General features: G+C 42.7%; 1 long non-coding RNA gene across 1 annotated transcript; it reads right to left on the bottom strand.

Moving 5' to 3' along the window:
* Positions 1 to 1,431: 1,431 nt before the first annotated feature.
* Positions 1,432 to 15,475, bottom strand: LOC125166774 (uncharacterized). Its single transcript, XR_007152534.1, has 5 exons — positions 15,189 to 15,475; positions 14,922 to 15,089; positions 14,176 to 14,270; positions 5,533 to 5,781; positions 1,432 to 2,372 (listed from the first exon to the last, which is right to left on the bottom strand). It is a non-coding gene; the product is annotated as an uncharacterized LOC125166774 (long non-coding RNA).
* Between the last annotated feature and the right edge of the window lie 550 nt (positions 15,476 to 16,025).

Raw genomic sequence — 16,025 nt, forward strand, 5'->3', positions numbered from 1 at the left:
GGTATTCCTAAGTAAATTCTATACATAAAATTAGCTAACACCTAAGGACATCTACCGTCTAAGAAAAGTCAGCAGAACCCCCTTAAATATCAAAAAGAGGAAGCCCACAACATTCTCACCAATTTTGAGTAAAATCTGCCCGAGCTAGGATCAAATCCTTTATATGTTTACAGCCTGTCTCACATTAGAGATGCTTTTTTCTCTTTTTCAAGTCTGATGTAATCTTTCTTTCTTTCTTTCCTTCTTTCTTTTTTTTTTTTTTTTTTTGACAAAACCGTGGAGTAAACCCTAGGAAAAACGTGCTATAGAAGCATGTTAACACCTAAGCAGGCGGTAGCATTGCCCCCTGAAGAATCTGGCCTTGTTTGCAGACCATTGAGGCCCTTTGAGGTTGCACATCGGCTTGCTCGCAGTTGGGCCTGAATTGTCACACCGCTGAAGACACAGCACGAGGTGTCTAACCCTTCTCTGGGACTGCTGTGCGGGCCGATGTCAACACCGCTGGCCTTGCTGCTGGATTCTACATGATTTTCACTATTGACCCTCCAGTTCCTGGGGCTCTGAATCAATAACTTTTTGTTACTGAAGCTTCCCTTAAAAACACATGAGCGAGGTTAGAACGAGAGAGTGTGCTTTTTCTGTGTCTCAGAATGTCCTTGTTCCCCCGGTAGACCATGGATCCGGGACGTGGCTGTGAATGTTGGCGTGTGTGGAAACGGAAAAAGCAAACCTTGCCCACAACAGCTTAACGTGAATTACAAAATGCACAAATCCAGAGCCCCGGCTTATCATTTGTGGTCTCTCTCGTGGCCAGTTCCAAATCTGCCTGAGGGGGGGTCCCAGCAGCAGGCCCCCCAGCACCGTCCCCAAGGGAGTCACCTGCGATATAGTGATTAAGCGGTGTTTCTGGGGCTTTCTTCATGATGCTGACAGAGGATGTGACCCCCACTTAACTTCCTAACCTTTTCTTTTGATCAGATTCCCAGGTAGCTATAGCAATTCCAAACTGCAGCCCGTTGAGTTTGAAGATAGTACGAATAAGCCTCTGAAGCTGTGGCAGTATTGAAAGAAATTATTTCTTACCAGGCACGATGGGCTGCTTGGAACAGCCTCATAAGGCTTGACTAACAGTCTGGAGGCTGTGTTGGTGCAATACAGCTCTCGGTATAAAATAACACCCACCCAACACAATTTGCTTAGAATCTTGCTCAATGACTACTTGAGGCAGAAGTCATTAAAGTGACTCTGAGGACGGGGCGCCTGGGTGGCTCAGTCGGTTTAGCGTCCAACCTCAGCTCAGGTCATGATCTAGCAGTCCGTGAGTTCGAGCCCCGCGTCGGGCTCCATGCTGACAGCTCAGAGCCTGGAGCCTGTTTCCGATTCTGTGTCTCCCTCTCTCTCTCTGACCCTCCCCCGTTCATGCTCTGTCTCTCTCTGTCTCAAAAGTAAATAAACGGTAAAAAAAAAAAAAAAAAAAGTGACTCTGAGGAAATACATTTAAAAACTGATGCCACCTTTTTAGGACATGGTAAAGAATTTTCTCTAGCTTTGAAAGAGCTGGACTCCTTTCAGTGCTGTCATTCTGCCTGATATACCAAGCGGCTCGCAGTCAGTCAGGGAGCTCGAGGCGGCACCTGCTATACGCGCTGCTTAGGAGCAGTCCATCCGAGGAGACCACACTTCCCAGAGCAGTGATGTTGCTGCTCCTACGTATAAAAACCACAAAGCAACATCAGAGGCTTATCTTCCTTAGGAAACCACACAAAGATGGGCTGTGCTATTTTCTAAGTGGAAAAAACAAACAGAACCATGGAAACGCAACGTTATCGAGAGCTAATGGGATTAGGAAAACAGATACCTTAAGTAATCAAGATGAATTCATTAATTTCAAAAATGTCCTTTGTTGAATGTTGGTGAGCCTGTGTTTTAAGAATGTAATACTTCGGTTCTTTCGTATGGATACTTGGCAGAATATAAGGCTTTATATTTCCAACATTCTTTCTCTGGAGCCTGGCTGCTTAGGCGGAATCCTGGCTCTGTCACTTTTTAGTTGTTAAATTTAAGTCCCAAAGTTCACTATATCTGAGTTTCTTCTATGAGCTTGGGGGCAATTTTAAGAATCTCATAGAACTGATGGGAAGGTTAAATAAGTTAATGTACATAGAAAGCTAGAATGCTATGTGGCCCACCATAGGAAGAGCCGAATAATTTTAAAGTTCCTCTTGCTGCTATCCATTGCCTTCTTCTTCTTCTTCTTCTTCTTCTTCTTCTTTTTCTTCTTCTTCATCTTCATCATCATCATCATCATCATCATCTCTGTCTTCTTGGTGAATTCCCACAACAAAACAGTAAGGAGCTATGGGCAACCTGTTCTAATATAAAAATAAAAGAAACTAAGGCCCTTGAGGGAATGAATGAATAACTGTATGAATAAATATTTAAATATTTTTTTTTTTTATTTTTAAAAAGTGCTTTTTTATTGATTTATTTTTTAAGTATAATTTATTGTCAAGTTAGCTGACATGCAGTGTATACAGTGTGCTCTTGGTTTCTGGAGTAGATTCCCAGGATTCGTCGCTTACATACAATATCCAGTGTTCATCCCAACAACTGCCCTCCTCCATGCCCGTCATCCATTTCCCCCTCTCCCCCGCCCCTCCCACCAACCCTCAGTTTGCTCTCTGTATTTAAGAGAGGTTTGCCTCCCTCTCTGTTTGAAACTACTTTTTCCCCTTCCCTTCCCGCATGGTCTTCCGTTAAGTTTCTCAAATTCCACATGAGTGAAAACATATGATATCTGTCTTTCTCTGAATGACTTAGTTCACTCAGCCTAATACCTTCCAGTTCCATCCATGCTGTTGCAAATGGCAAGATTTCATTCTTTTTCATTGCCAAGTAGTATTCCGTTCTGTGTATAAACCATGTCTTCTTTATCCATTCTTCAGTTGGTGGACATTTGGGCTCTTTCCAAAATCTGGCTATTGTTGAAACATTGGGGTACCTGTGCTCTATGAATCAGCACTCCTGTGTCCTTTGGATAAATTTCTAGTAGTGCTATTGCTGGGTCATAGGGTAGTTCTATTTTTAATTTTTTTGAGGAACCTCCATACTGTTTTCCAGAGCAGCTGCACTAGTTTGCATTCCTACCAACAGTGCAAGAGGGTTCCCATTTCTCCATATCCTCGCCAACATTGACTGCTTCCTGAGTTGTGACTTTTAGCAACTCTGACCAGTGTGAGGTGGTATCTCAACGTGGTTTTGATGATGATGCGATGTTGAGCATGTGTCTGTTAACCATCTGTATGTCTTCTTTGGAAAAGTGTCTGTTCATGTCTTCTGCTCATTTCTCCACTGGATTACTTGTTTTGGGGGTGTCGAGTTTGATTAAGTTCTTTATAGATTTTGTATATACTAATCCTTTATCTGATATGTCACTTGCAAATATCTTCTCCCATTCCATCAGTTGCCTTTTAGTTTTGTTGATTGTTTCCTTTGCAGTGCAGAAGTTTTTTATCTTGATGGGGTCCCAATAGTTCATTTTTCCTTCTATTTCCCTTGCCTTCGGAGATGTGTCAAGTCAGAAGCTGCTGCAGCTGAGATCAAAGAGGTTGTTGCCTGTTTTCTCCTCTAGAGTTTTGATGGTTTCCTGTCTCACATTTAGGCCTTTCATCCATTTTGAGTTTATGTTTGTGCATGGTGTAAGAAAGTGGTCCAGGTTCATTCTTCTGCATGTTGCTGCTGTCCAGTTCTCCCAGCACTATTTGCTAAAGAGACTGTCTTTTTTTTCCATTGGATACTCTTTCCTGCTTTGTCAAAGATTAGTTGGCCATACATTTGTGGGTCTATTTCTGGGTTCTCTATTCTATTCCATTGGTCTGTGTGCCTTTTTGTGTCAATACCATACTGTCTTGATGATTACAGCTTTGTAGTAGAGGCTAAAGTCCGGGATCATGATGCCTCCTGCCTTGGTTTTCTTTTTCAACATTTCTTTGTCTATTTGGGGTCTTTTGTGGTTCCATACAAATTTTAGGATTGTTTGTTCTAGCTCTGAGAAGATAAATATTTTTTTTTAAATAAGACTTTCCAGAGGTGCCTGGGTGGCTCAGTCGGTTGAGCATCCAACTTCAGCTCAGGTCATGATCCCGTGGTCCATGAGTTCGAGCCCTGCGTTGGACTCCGTGCTGACAGCTCAGAGCCTGGAACCTGCTTCAGATTCTGTGTCTCCCTCTCTCTCTGCCCCTCCCCCCACTCATGCTCTGTCTCTGTCTCTGTCTCTCTCTCTCTCTCTCAAAAATAAACATTAAAAAAAATCAGACTTTCCAGGGGTGCCTGAGTGGTTGAGTCGGTTAAGTGTCTGACTCTTGATTTTGGCTCAGGTCCTGATCTCAAGGTTCATGAGTTGGAGCCCTGCATCGGGCTCCAAGCTGGCAGTCGGAGCCTGCTTGAGATTCACTCTCTCTTGCTCTCTGTCTCTGCCCCTCTGGTTCTCTCTCTCTCTCTCTCTCTCTCTTTCTCACTCTCTCAAAATAAATAAACTTTAAAAAGTAAAAAATAAAATTAAATTAAATTAAATTAAATTAAATTAAATTAAATTAAATACTTTCCAACTAACAACAGCAGAGCCATGACTAGAATTCTCAGCCCTTTCCAATGACAGCACCACTCAGAACCTGCTCCAGAGAGTGGACACCAACCACCTCAGTGTGCGTTTACTATAGCCCTGTACCATTTTCTTGAATCATTGGTTGCAAATTCCACACCCCCTGCAAGGTGTTTATTTTCTTCTCACCGTCTCTTGAAGGCATTAGGTGTTGTAGGATAAAGTCACAGCCAGTAATTTCTCCTGATCCCTGGATATGTATCCCTAGGTCTTATACTCATATTCACCTCTTTTAAATTACAAAGCAGTTGATACACAGATTGCTTCCATTCCCTCTCTCAAAAAGTAAATTTCTTCCTATTTGCTGGGGATGACTCCTCCTCCTCTTCTTCTGTCTCTTCCTCCTTCCCTCCCTTCCTCTAAATTTCTATAGATTCTGTTTCATCAGTTATTCTCCTTTTCTAAAGTACCCTCAGATTATTTCTGCTCCCTCCTCCATCTTTTTTACTTTAAAGAAGAAAAGATCTTCCCTCTCATGTCAAATCTTTACTTTCCATTGTGACTTTTCATAAAGGGTCCGTAGTCTCTCTCTGCTCACTCCCATATCCTATAATCTAGCGCATCTGTTTGTCAAGCTTATTGGGATTTCTTGCTCGAAAGTGACCGGGAAGCCACTTACTATTGTATCTAGCGCCCTTTTCTCAGCCCTCACTCCCTTCCTCACTCAAGAAGTGACACCCAGGTAGGGTGGGGGTATCTCTGTCTGCACACTCTCCCTTGGAACTCATTGCCTCAATGCCATTCTCATTGTCCTCACAACCTTCCCTCAGGCTTCTCTGTTGTCTTTGTTTTCTTACCTGACTTTTAATTTTTTTCAATTAAAAAATGTCTGTCTTCAAGCCCTAGTCACCGTCCCTCCTTTATTTACTTACCTGTATTATGGATCTATTAAATTCCATCTTCTCACTAAAAGCTCTTCACCCTCTAATGATGTCCCTATTTCATGTATTGGTCATGGGTGACTCTCAAGAGATTGGAAGTAAAAATGGCCTGGGATTCGATCTGAGCTTTGCCATTTACTGTATCATTCGGGGAGAAGCTTCTTAACTTCTCGGAACTTCAGCACATCCTCCATAACATGGGCTTGAGATGAGGAAATTATAAGTGCATACAATGCCATCCTGTAAAGGGGATCATGGGAAGTTATCCACTGCCCACTCCGGAGTCCCACCCCACCACACACATCCCTTCTCCCCTTGAGGATTCCAGCACTGAAATCAGCACCAGACTTGAGTCCTTCCCGAGCCCCATCTCCCAGACCCAGTTTGTCAAGTCCACCTGCTTAACCCTCCTTCCTGTGAGTTTTCTTTCCACCTCCAGAACACAGCCTCATGGTTCACTGCTGGCTTGTCAACACAGTCTTCTCTCTAGTTCCACCACCTCCAATTTCTCCCAACTTTCAATCCACCCTGGACAATGGCATCAGATTAATAAATATTCCAACACACTGCTCAAAACAATTACTTTCCTAGGGTGCCTGGGTGGCTCAGTCAGTTAAGCGACTGACTCTTGATTTTGGCTCAGGTCATGATCTCACGGTTTGTGAGTTTGAGCCCCACATCGGGCTCCACGCTGACAGCAAGGAGCCTGATTGGGATTCTCTCTCTCCCCCTCTCTCTGTGTTCCTCTGCTGCTTGTGCTCACTCTGTCTCTGTCTCTCAAAAACAAATAAATATTAAAAAAATTATTACTTTCCCAAGGCAACCCACCTAATGAGTAGGACACAGATTTGAGCCCAATCTACTCCTGAGTCTGTATTCATAACCACAAGCCTGTGCTATCTCCGTATCAATGCTTGGACTTGAAATTCAAAATCCTTCATGATCTGACCCCCTCTACCTATTCAAGCTTTCCTTCTGCCAGACCTATATATCAGTATTTGATTTACTTGCACTTCCTAACATAAGCTTTCTTTATCCTTCAGGATTCTTTCAGCTATGAGTAACAAAATACTAACTCAAGTGGCTTAAACAGTAAGGGGATTTATTATCTCATGTAACAAGTCCAGAGCTAAAATAGTTCCAGAAGCATTTAATATCACATTTGAACAATAATCCTAAGACCCAGATTTCCTCCATCTTCCCTCCACTTTGCTCTATTCAACATGATCTCATGTGAACTCCCTCTGTGGTTCCAAGACAGTACCTCAGTTCCAGAAAGCATGTACAGGTACAACCATATCCAATAAAAGTAAAGACAGCAGCTATACGGTGCACCATGATTTGAGTGAAGAATCTTTTCCCATACCCCACACCTGTACCCCAGACTTTCCCACCAGACTTCCCTTGACATTTCATTGGCCAGAGCTTTATCACCATCACCGAATAATTTGTCAACAAACCACCATGAAGCCAGATACATTTAGAGGCTTCCAACACTTGTGAGATATGTCCACAGTGAAAATTACATTGTACATCCCAACTCACTACATGCATAAACACATTTCATAATTCATATATAAAATGCGAACGAAAGTTTTACAAAATAAAATACATCCTTACTATGTGATGCGTTCAGATATTTTCTATTTTATTTTATTCTCTATACTACTCTACTCCTTTAATCAAAAACAAACAAAAAACCCACTAAATTGGTTTTGCAGCTCCCTAGTAGACTGACTGTTACCTGCACTTCAAAAAACACTGGCTTCTACTAATTAGAATTTACTCAAGTATTGTCAGAGAGAGGTGAACTCAAGAATATCATCGAGTCAGTATGGTGAAAGGGGAAATGACTCTTTTAAAGACAGCCAATACTTTCTCATTTTTGTGTGTCTTAGATTATATATTTATCATTTGCCCACACATACAACACCCCTCACTCAACATTCATTTGCTAACATTGGGATGTTTCAAACTTGGGCTGCTTCAACGCACTGCTGAAAAGGCTGGGGTTTTTATTTAGAATTTTGAACAACTGACATCCCGCGGTAGTTTGTAAGTCACAGAAAATAAATCAAGCATTTTTTTTTTTAATTTCAAGATCTAGTTTCTTTTGATGATACAAGTAGGCTAAAAGGTCATGGGAGTTCAATTAATTTACTTTAAAATGTTCCTTTTAAATGATGTCCAAGGAATAAATCACCAAAGATTAATCTGGAAAAACCGAGTCTCTCCCTCTTGTTTGGGATGTCTTAAGATCTGAGAACAGCTGGCCCCATCTCTGTTCTCTCTTCTCCTGATTCATCTTGCCCGTGATCCCAGGGAGAGGTCACCCTGGGGCCCTAAATAATATGAGCCTGCACACAGAGACTGCCACTTTCTCCCTGCAACTACCTTACCCTTAAGAACCCTGCCAAGCTCAGCAAAGGCTTTAAAGGAACTGGGCTTCGTACCCAGATCTGCTTTTCACCCACTGTGCCTGGCTCTTCACACATCCATGATCATTTGTATTTTTACAGTAACACCTTGGTGTGTCCAAGGTTCCTGAGCATCTGTTAGGAATAAAGCATGGTGCAAGGCTACAGGGAACCCCACATGGATAAGCCATGATGCCTATTCTTAAGTGACTTGGAATCGAACACAGGGCCTAATCCTGCAAACAGCTATCTAAGCAGAAATTTAATAGTGGAGGTTTCCAAGAAGGGATGTTCGCTAACATTTGGGGAGTGCCAAGAGCCAGATACGGAGTTAGGCCATTTATTTAAACTACCCTCATCAAAAAGCTATACCTCTTTTGCAGTATTATCATCTCTGTTTTGCAGATGAGGAAACTGAGGCTCAGAGAATCCTAGTGACTTTTCCAGTGGGACATGATTAGTAAGCAGTGAAGCCCAAGGGCAGAGATCCTTTAGATTCCAAAGTTTAGTGTTTTCTCTGGCATTTTCTCTGAGTCCACAGGCAAAAGAGAATTTTAGCCGGAGGAAAGGAAGGCATATTTGAAATGTGCTTTGAAAAAGAAAGATGTGTTTCCCAGTGATAGGGGGCAGTGCGGGGTGCTGGGTACAGAAGGCAAGGCTTCAACGAGTTTTGCAGGCTGGCAAGGGCAGGTTGGGTTCAGGGGATGCTAAACAGTGCAGGTTGGTTGCTATGTGAGGTTTGCTTTGGGGAACAAAAGAAAGCAAATCTAGAAAAGTTGCTAAATTCAATTCCTCCAGTTTTGATAATCCAGTAGATATTGCCAAAGGAGGAAGGGCCTTCTGCAGCTTAACTATTTATATTGTAAGTCAGGGGGCTGGGGGGGCATACTGGAAGGGCCATACAGAACGGGAACCAGATGTTGTATTCCTTCACAATGCTCGGAACAAGAGCTCGGTGCTTTGCAGCTAGGAGGTAAACTGCACTTTACCTCAAATGAATGAATGACGGACAAACAAAGGAGGTTTTCCTGCTCTCTCTTGCCATGTTGCTTAAGAGGTGGGTCAGGGTGGGGTGCCTGGGTGGCTCAATCGGCTAAGCATTGGACTTCAGCTCAGGTCATGATCTCATGGTTTGTGAGTTCGAGCCCCACGTTGGGCTCTGTGCTGACAGCTCAGAGCCTGGACCCTGCCTCAGAGTCTGTGTCTCCATCTCTCTCTGCCTCTCCCCCGCTCACACTCTGTCTCTCAAAAATAAAGAAACATTTAAAAAAAAAAAGGAAAAGAAGAAATGGGTCAGGGTGTGCTGTTGGACAATGGGGACAGGGACAGGGACCGACAGAGCAGAACTCAGGGCAAGCTTGACTCGTCCCTCTATACCAGCCTCCAGATGAGTGAGCTAAACAATATGGCCTTTCACTGCTTCTCTGGTTTGGCAGAAGTGACGTGCTGGAGGGCAGAAAGTATTCAAGAGAGAACAGACAGAAGGTAGAAGAGGCAAACATCCTACAGGATTGGCAGTAGGATCTCCATAGCCAATAACCCCCTGGCTCATGCTACCATACCTCCGAGCCACATTTTTTTACACAACAGCCTGGTATTTTCCCTTGGATGAAGGAAGAAAGAAACCTAAAATTCTGGCTGTGGGTTACTTTCTGCCTTGTGGGTTAGGTGACAAGGAGGTGACACTGGTGTGGAAATTTAGCAGCATGGTGCACCACAGTCGGGAAGCAGCTTTGTGCCAAAGCTCGGTTTCGAAGACTTTGCAAGTTGTTAATATATAAATTCCAAGCAGGAAGAGGCTCCAATGTGTGGCAGAACAGTTTTGCAAGTTTAGTTGGCTCGGCTTGACAGCCAGATAAAAATGGGCCCCCTTGAAGCCACAGTCACAACCTGAGCAAGCGAAGCCCAAACTGTGAGGACAGTGAGGCGAAAAGGGACACAAAGGGGACACAAGAGATGGAGGGAACGTCAAACTTAGAGATACACCTGCTTCTGATACGGTGAAGGCCCTGAATGCTTAATAAATGGTCATGGTAATGGCAATAGCAGGAGTTACAGTCACATTAAACAGGAAGTTGCCGGTGCCAGTTTCTGTTAATAATGCTCAGTGACACCTTCCATTGGCCTTTATCTGCCAATCACGATGCAGGATGAAGGCATGCTGGCTACATTTAAGGTAGCAGAGGTTGGGGGAAAATCTCAGAGATTTTCACGCTAGTGTTACCCAATAATTAGAAACACAGATATCGGATGCCGTGGCCTTGGATGAGTGTCACAAGGTTTGTGACTCGGATCTCATGAATAGGATGACTCCAGGTGCACCACAGTAAGTATTCTGGGTTTAATCCTGCAACGATGTCCTTTTAAGAAGTATTACAATCTGGGGGCACCTGGGTGGCTCAGTCAGTTAAGCATCTGACTTCAGCCCAAGTCATGATCTTGTGGTTTGTGAGCTGGTGCCCTGCCTCGGGTGAACTGAGCCCAGCTTGGGGTGATCCTGGCTTCTCTCGCTCTCTCTCTCTCTCTCTGCCTTTTGCTCACTTGTGCCCTCTCTCTCTCTCTCAAAAAAGAAAAGGCACAGAAAATCTGGAAGAGCATGGTAATAGCCAGTATACAACCCTTGTGTTGAGTTACCATGTAGCCAAAACTGTCACATGCTCACCTGCAGAGAAGTAAAATGTCAATTTCAACCTGCAGTGAGGGAAAACGTTCAGTTCGGAAAAGTCAGATAGGGTCTTCCAAGGTTGTTAAGGTGAATGTATATTACTTCATTAAGATACAGCGTGTATTAATTGACACATTTGTTCATAAAGCAGGAGATATTTTCATTTACATCAAAACAATGAAACTAACATTAAAAACTGTTTTGAAATCAAAAGAATCCAGTGTCAGAGGCTAAGTGCACCAATGTGGTCCATAAACACTTATGCCCTTTCTATCTTCTCCTTTTCTCATGTCATCTTCAAGATGATGCTGATCTTTAAGCTGTAGACCTACACTAAACTCTGGGGAACACAGCACAACAGTCTCCCCCCTCCCCACCCTCCCCGCCCCCGCCCTTTGCCTGTGTCTTTCTCCTCCTACCTGACATCATAACTACACACACAAATGCATTCCCAGGCGTAGTCAAATTAAACATAACAAGAAAGCAGATTTCTTGAAAAGTCTAAATTCTAAGATGAAGAATTTGATGTGCTTCCAACTTAGGTCCATAGGAAAAGGTTTGAGTTCTTTCAATTCTGTTTTGCTTCTGGACAGGGAAAGTTCAGGATATTTATTATACGTTGGATGAAACTCACTGTTATTGACTTGCAAATCTAGTAACGCTAGATTGAGGCATTTGCTGACACTCTTTCTGCCATCAGTAACCTGCCACCAGTAACAAAATCTTCACCAGTCTGTCCTAGGCTATATTTAAGTGAAGAAATGTTACAGCTACAAAGGGATGATCTTGTGACTTCTATAAAAATAAAATGAGGTGACGGACCCCTGGGTGGCTCAGTGGGTGAAGCATCCAACTCTTGACCTCGGCTCAGGTCGTGAACTTCCAGTTCGTGGGATTGAGCCCTGCCTCAGGCCCTGTGCTGACAGTGCGGAGCCTGCTTGGGATTCTCTCTCTCCCCCTCTCTCTGCCCCTCCCCTGCTCTCTCTCTCTCTCTCTCACATTAAACAAACATTTAAAAATAAATAAAACGAGATGGAATTTTTCTCTCGTAGGCTGAGCTGATGCCAAGCTGCAATGCCTGGCTTCTGGACTGTGGTTTGTAGGACATGTTGTCTTAACAGAAGGCCAGTAAATGTAGAAACAGAGGATGCTATTTGAAGTCTTTGTAGTGTCTAAACTTTGAAAGGGATGCTCTTCTGGATGAATTGGTTGATCTGCCTTACTTCACAGGTAAGGAAACTCCAGCCTCAAATACTTTTTTTTTTTTTTTGAGACAGAGAGAAAGAGAGAGCATACACTCGAGTTGGGGAAAGGCAGAGGGAGAGAGAGACAGAATCTTAAGCAGACTCGACACTCAGCGAGGAGCCTGATGCGGGGCTCGATCCCACAACCCTGGGAACATGACCTTATGTCACCATGATGCAGAAAAACAAAGTAAAATTTGTCATTGTCAAATAATGGAACTCTCATCTGAAAAAGGTAAAGACGTTTGCAATAGAGCAGATACACTTTGCTGTGTCAGGGATCAGGCACCATGCTTGTGGGAGCTTCTCCGATTGTGTCAGAGTCCCTTCTGCATCCATTCCCACCTCTGCCCTCAGGTGCTTCTCGTCCTCTCCTCTGCAGTGGCGTCTCCTAGTTCTTTATTTACTCATGCGTGGTTTCGTAGGCTATATTTGTAAGCTTATTTTCTTTACCACATGTTAAAGTCATCGAGAACATAATAGTTTAAAAAATAAATTTGTTAAATGAATAGTAAATAAAGAATATATTTATATATATATAAATTTATTTTTCTATGTCAAAACAACAAGGATAATAGTCCAGTCTAAATACTATGCTATAATATGTGTTAAATGCTTCATATAGGGCACTTAACCTTGTCAAGTTATATAGTAGTAGCTCGATGATATCTATTGAATGCCTACTCAGTCTTCTCCTGGAGCTGTTGAAAAGTGTTATCTTTCCACATGCTAATGATTTCACTTTTAGTATTCATTGATTAAGAAGACATAAATGGATGGACGGATTTTCAGATGCTGACCTTACAACTCCACAATCTCCCAAGGGTCCCTAGCCCATGGGTTGGAGATCTCATGAACTTTAGATTGTTCCAATATCTAGAATGAGACTTACGATCCGTTGTGAGAGTCACTACAATGGAGCAAAGCACTCGCAAACATGAGCAAAGGCAAAGGTCTGAGAGCTAGAGAGAAAGAGACAGGAGAGGAACAAACAGCAGATCTCCATTGCTTCCTACTTAAAAAAAAAAACAAACCCTGTTTTGTCTTACTGAAAAGTTTAAGGGCAGAGTAGCTTCACGCAAGGCTGGATCCAGGAACTAAAAAAATACAAAATAAAAAGTCACCAAGACTCAGTTTTTCCCTACCTCTGGTTTTCTCTGAAGAACTACTGTCAACCGGACTCTCTCCTCATGATGTAAAGAAGGTTAGCTGAAGCTCAATATAATAACTACTGCAGAAAGTGAGGATCTTTTCCCCAGTGGTTCCCACAAAATCTCATGAGTGGCAGCAGGTGTATATGTTCTAAATCTGATCCATTCACTGCGGCCAAGAGGATAAAATGTGTGGATGGACAGGCATGGTTTATACGTGGGATGACGAGCCGTTCGGTTTTGCTTGAGATTGTGTTGGCTTTACAGTTGCAAGTCTTGTGTCCCAGAAAACCCTTGGGTAAATCAGGATGGTTGGTCACCCAGCTTTCATACAGGGAACTGAGGATGGGATTATTTCTGAACTACAGGGGTTGAGAATGTGCATAATGGCAGGGAAAATGTTGCCTACACCTACATGTGAACTCTAGCTCTGTGCTAAATACAGTGGTTACAAGTGCACATTGTTGACTTGAAATGCAATAATCTACATCATAGTCAAAAGTAGGTCTGAAATGGGGCGTCTGAGGGGGCTCATTTGGTTAAGTGTCCGACTTCGGCTCAAGTCATGATCTCACTGCTTGCGGGTTCTAGCCCTGTGTCGGGCTCTATGCTGACAGCTCGGAGCCTGGAGCCTGCTTCAGATTCTGTGTCTCCCTCTTTCCCTGCCCCTTCCCAGCTTGTGCTCTGTCTTTCTCTCTCAAAAATAAATAAACATTAAAAAAAGTTAAAAAAAAAAAAAGTAGGTCTGAACTGAGATGCCCATTAAGTTAAAATGCACACTGGATTTTAGAAACCTACTATGAAAAAATAACGTAAGTTATCTCATTAGTAATTCTGTTAATTAATAATATTAATTGACTTGCTGAAATGGCAAGGCTTTAGATATGTTGAGTTAAATGAACTATACTATTCTTTTTACTTTTTTAATGTGCCTATTAGAAAATTTAAAACTCACATTGTGTTTCGGCTGCACAGCACAGCTATAAGATTTTTAACAAGGTAATAATGTAATTATGTCATGTATAGGTGGGGACATATTTAAAAAGATGCCTTGATGTATGGGCATCTTAAATAGCAAACGGTAAATTAGAGAACATCAGGCCCACAAACAATGGGAGATAAAAATATCAAATTCAAGACCAAATTTATTCACTCACCTCTTCCTGTCCTCATCTGTGCCGGGATCAGCCTTAAGTCCTGGGACTTCAGGCCCAAATGTCCTTCAAGAGCGCAGAGACCAGAAGGGAAAAGACTGGCAAAAAAAAAAAAAAAAATGTAATGAAAATAATGTTGTCAGTAATATGATAAACTCTCATGCCCCTGGTCTGTATTGATTTAATTAATTCTATCATCCAAGTAAGTTTTGTTTATTCAATACATACTGAGCCTTTCCTCTTTTTATTTCATGCCAAGTTCCTTGAGACTAGGAATCGTGTACTACTAAGCTGCATTGCTTACTAACCAATTGCTGTGGTTTCAGAGCTGTGGTTTTACATCATGATCAAATGTTTCTTCATCCCTTAGTCACTCTGACCAGAAGCAGGTGAGCCCCAGGAAAGCTGATGGGCTTAGGTTCTAAATATCACCAATGTTCCTCACCAGCTCCCTTACCTAAGTGGTTAACCACCCTGTGCCTCATTTTCCACCAACAGCACTGAGAAACAAGATCCTAAGTGACTCTTCCAACACACACACACACACACACACACACACACACACACCTTTGCTCGCAATTTAGCTTATTATTGTCAATCATCTGAAAATACCAAATGCTTCCAAACCCTCCAACTCACTGTCATTGGATTCCTTCGATATAACTATTTTCAGTCACGGGGAGGGTTCTGCATACTAGCGACTGGGTTCCCTCTAAACATCCTTGAGAATGTTTATTTGAAAAGATTACCTTGTTTTCCTTCAGGATTAAGTCATGGTCACCGCAGAGAGAGATGATTTGGAAAAATGACAAACAGTTTTTGATCGTTCCTCAAAGGCTGCCCTTGTTAAATGAATATGCCCACAGAAAAACAAAATGTATTCTAGCCCACACACGTTAGAGGCATTTTTCAAACACCTAGATTAGAGAAGATAGGTATTACAAATGACATATTTGTTGCATAGAGTGAAGAAATCACAAACTTGCTTGGATAAACACTATTAAATGCATACTTACCCAGTGGATTGCGACAGTTCCCCTCTGGCCCTCACTGACGAGCTTGACTCCAGCTGTAAATTTGCTTGCAAAACTTCCTTGTCAGAGAACTCGCCCTGTTAGGAGGACTCAACCCTGGCTTCGAATCTGCAAGGACAGAAAAATCGATGTGACAGAAAAGCGGTTGCTTGTGTCAGGCCTAACTAAGGAGAGAAAAGGCTTTAAATTAATCATGATTTAGGGATGCTAGTGAGGCTGTACAAAGGCACATTCCTCTGGAGTCTCTGAGAAAAGGGGGGGAAAAAGAGCCTGGATCGCTCTGGTTATGCTACCCGCGGATCCTGCCCTTCTGTTATAAACAGAATTCAGTGTTTATGGTGGGAGTTGATCTTGTGTAAGCAGATAAAAATGCATCAAAATCTACCAGCTGTTGGTTTAAGCGGTTATGCACAGAATCTCTCCACGTATAGGGTAAAGGTAAATGAAAGTTTCATCTTCTCTCCTAGAACCTGTGAACTGAGTTCCATAAGCTGGGGGGATTTTAGATTATATATTAAATTTTGATTCCCCACAAAAGCAAAAGCTGATTTGAGCTTCTTATCTGGAGAGAGGTTGAGCGTCACCCTCTGGATGTGCCTTTGTTCATTCCTCGCCTACCTTGTACAATCAGAGCATCTAAATATGAAAAAGAGGGGCGCCTGGGTGGCTCAGTAGGTTACGCGTCCGGCTTTGGCTCAGGTCACGATCTCACAGTTTGTGGGTAGGAGCAGCACATTGGGCTCTGTGCTGACAGCTCAGAGCCTGGAGCCAGATTGGGATTCTGTGTCTCCCTGTCTCTCTGTTCCTCCCCCGCTCATG

Source organism: Prionailurus viverrinus, chromosome B2 (assembly GCF_022837055.1).
Source record: "Prionailurus viverrinus isolate Anna chromosome B2, UM_Priviv_1.0, whole genome shotgun sequence".
Taxonomy (NCBI): Eukaryota; Metazoa; Chordata; class Mammalia; order Carnivora; family Felidae; genus Prionailurus; species Prionailurus viverrinus.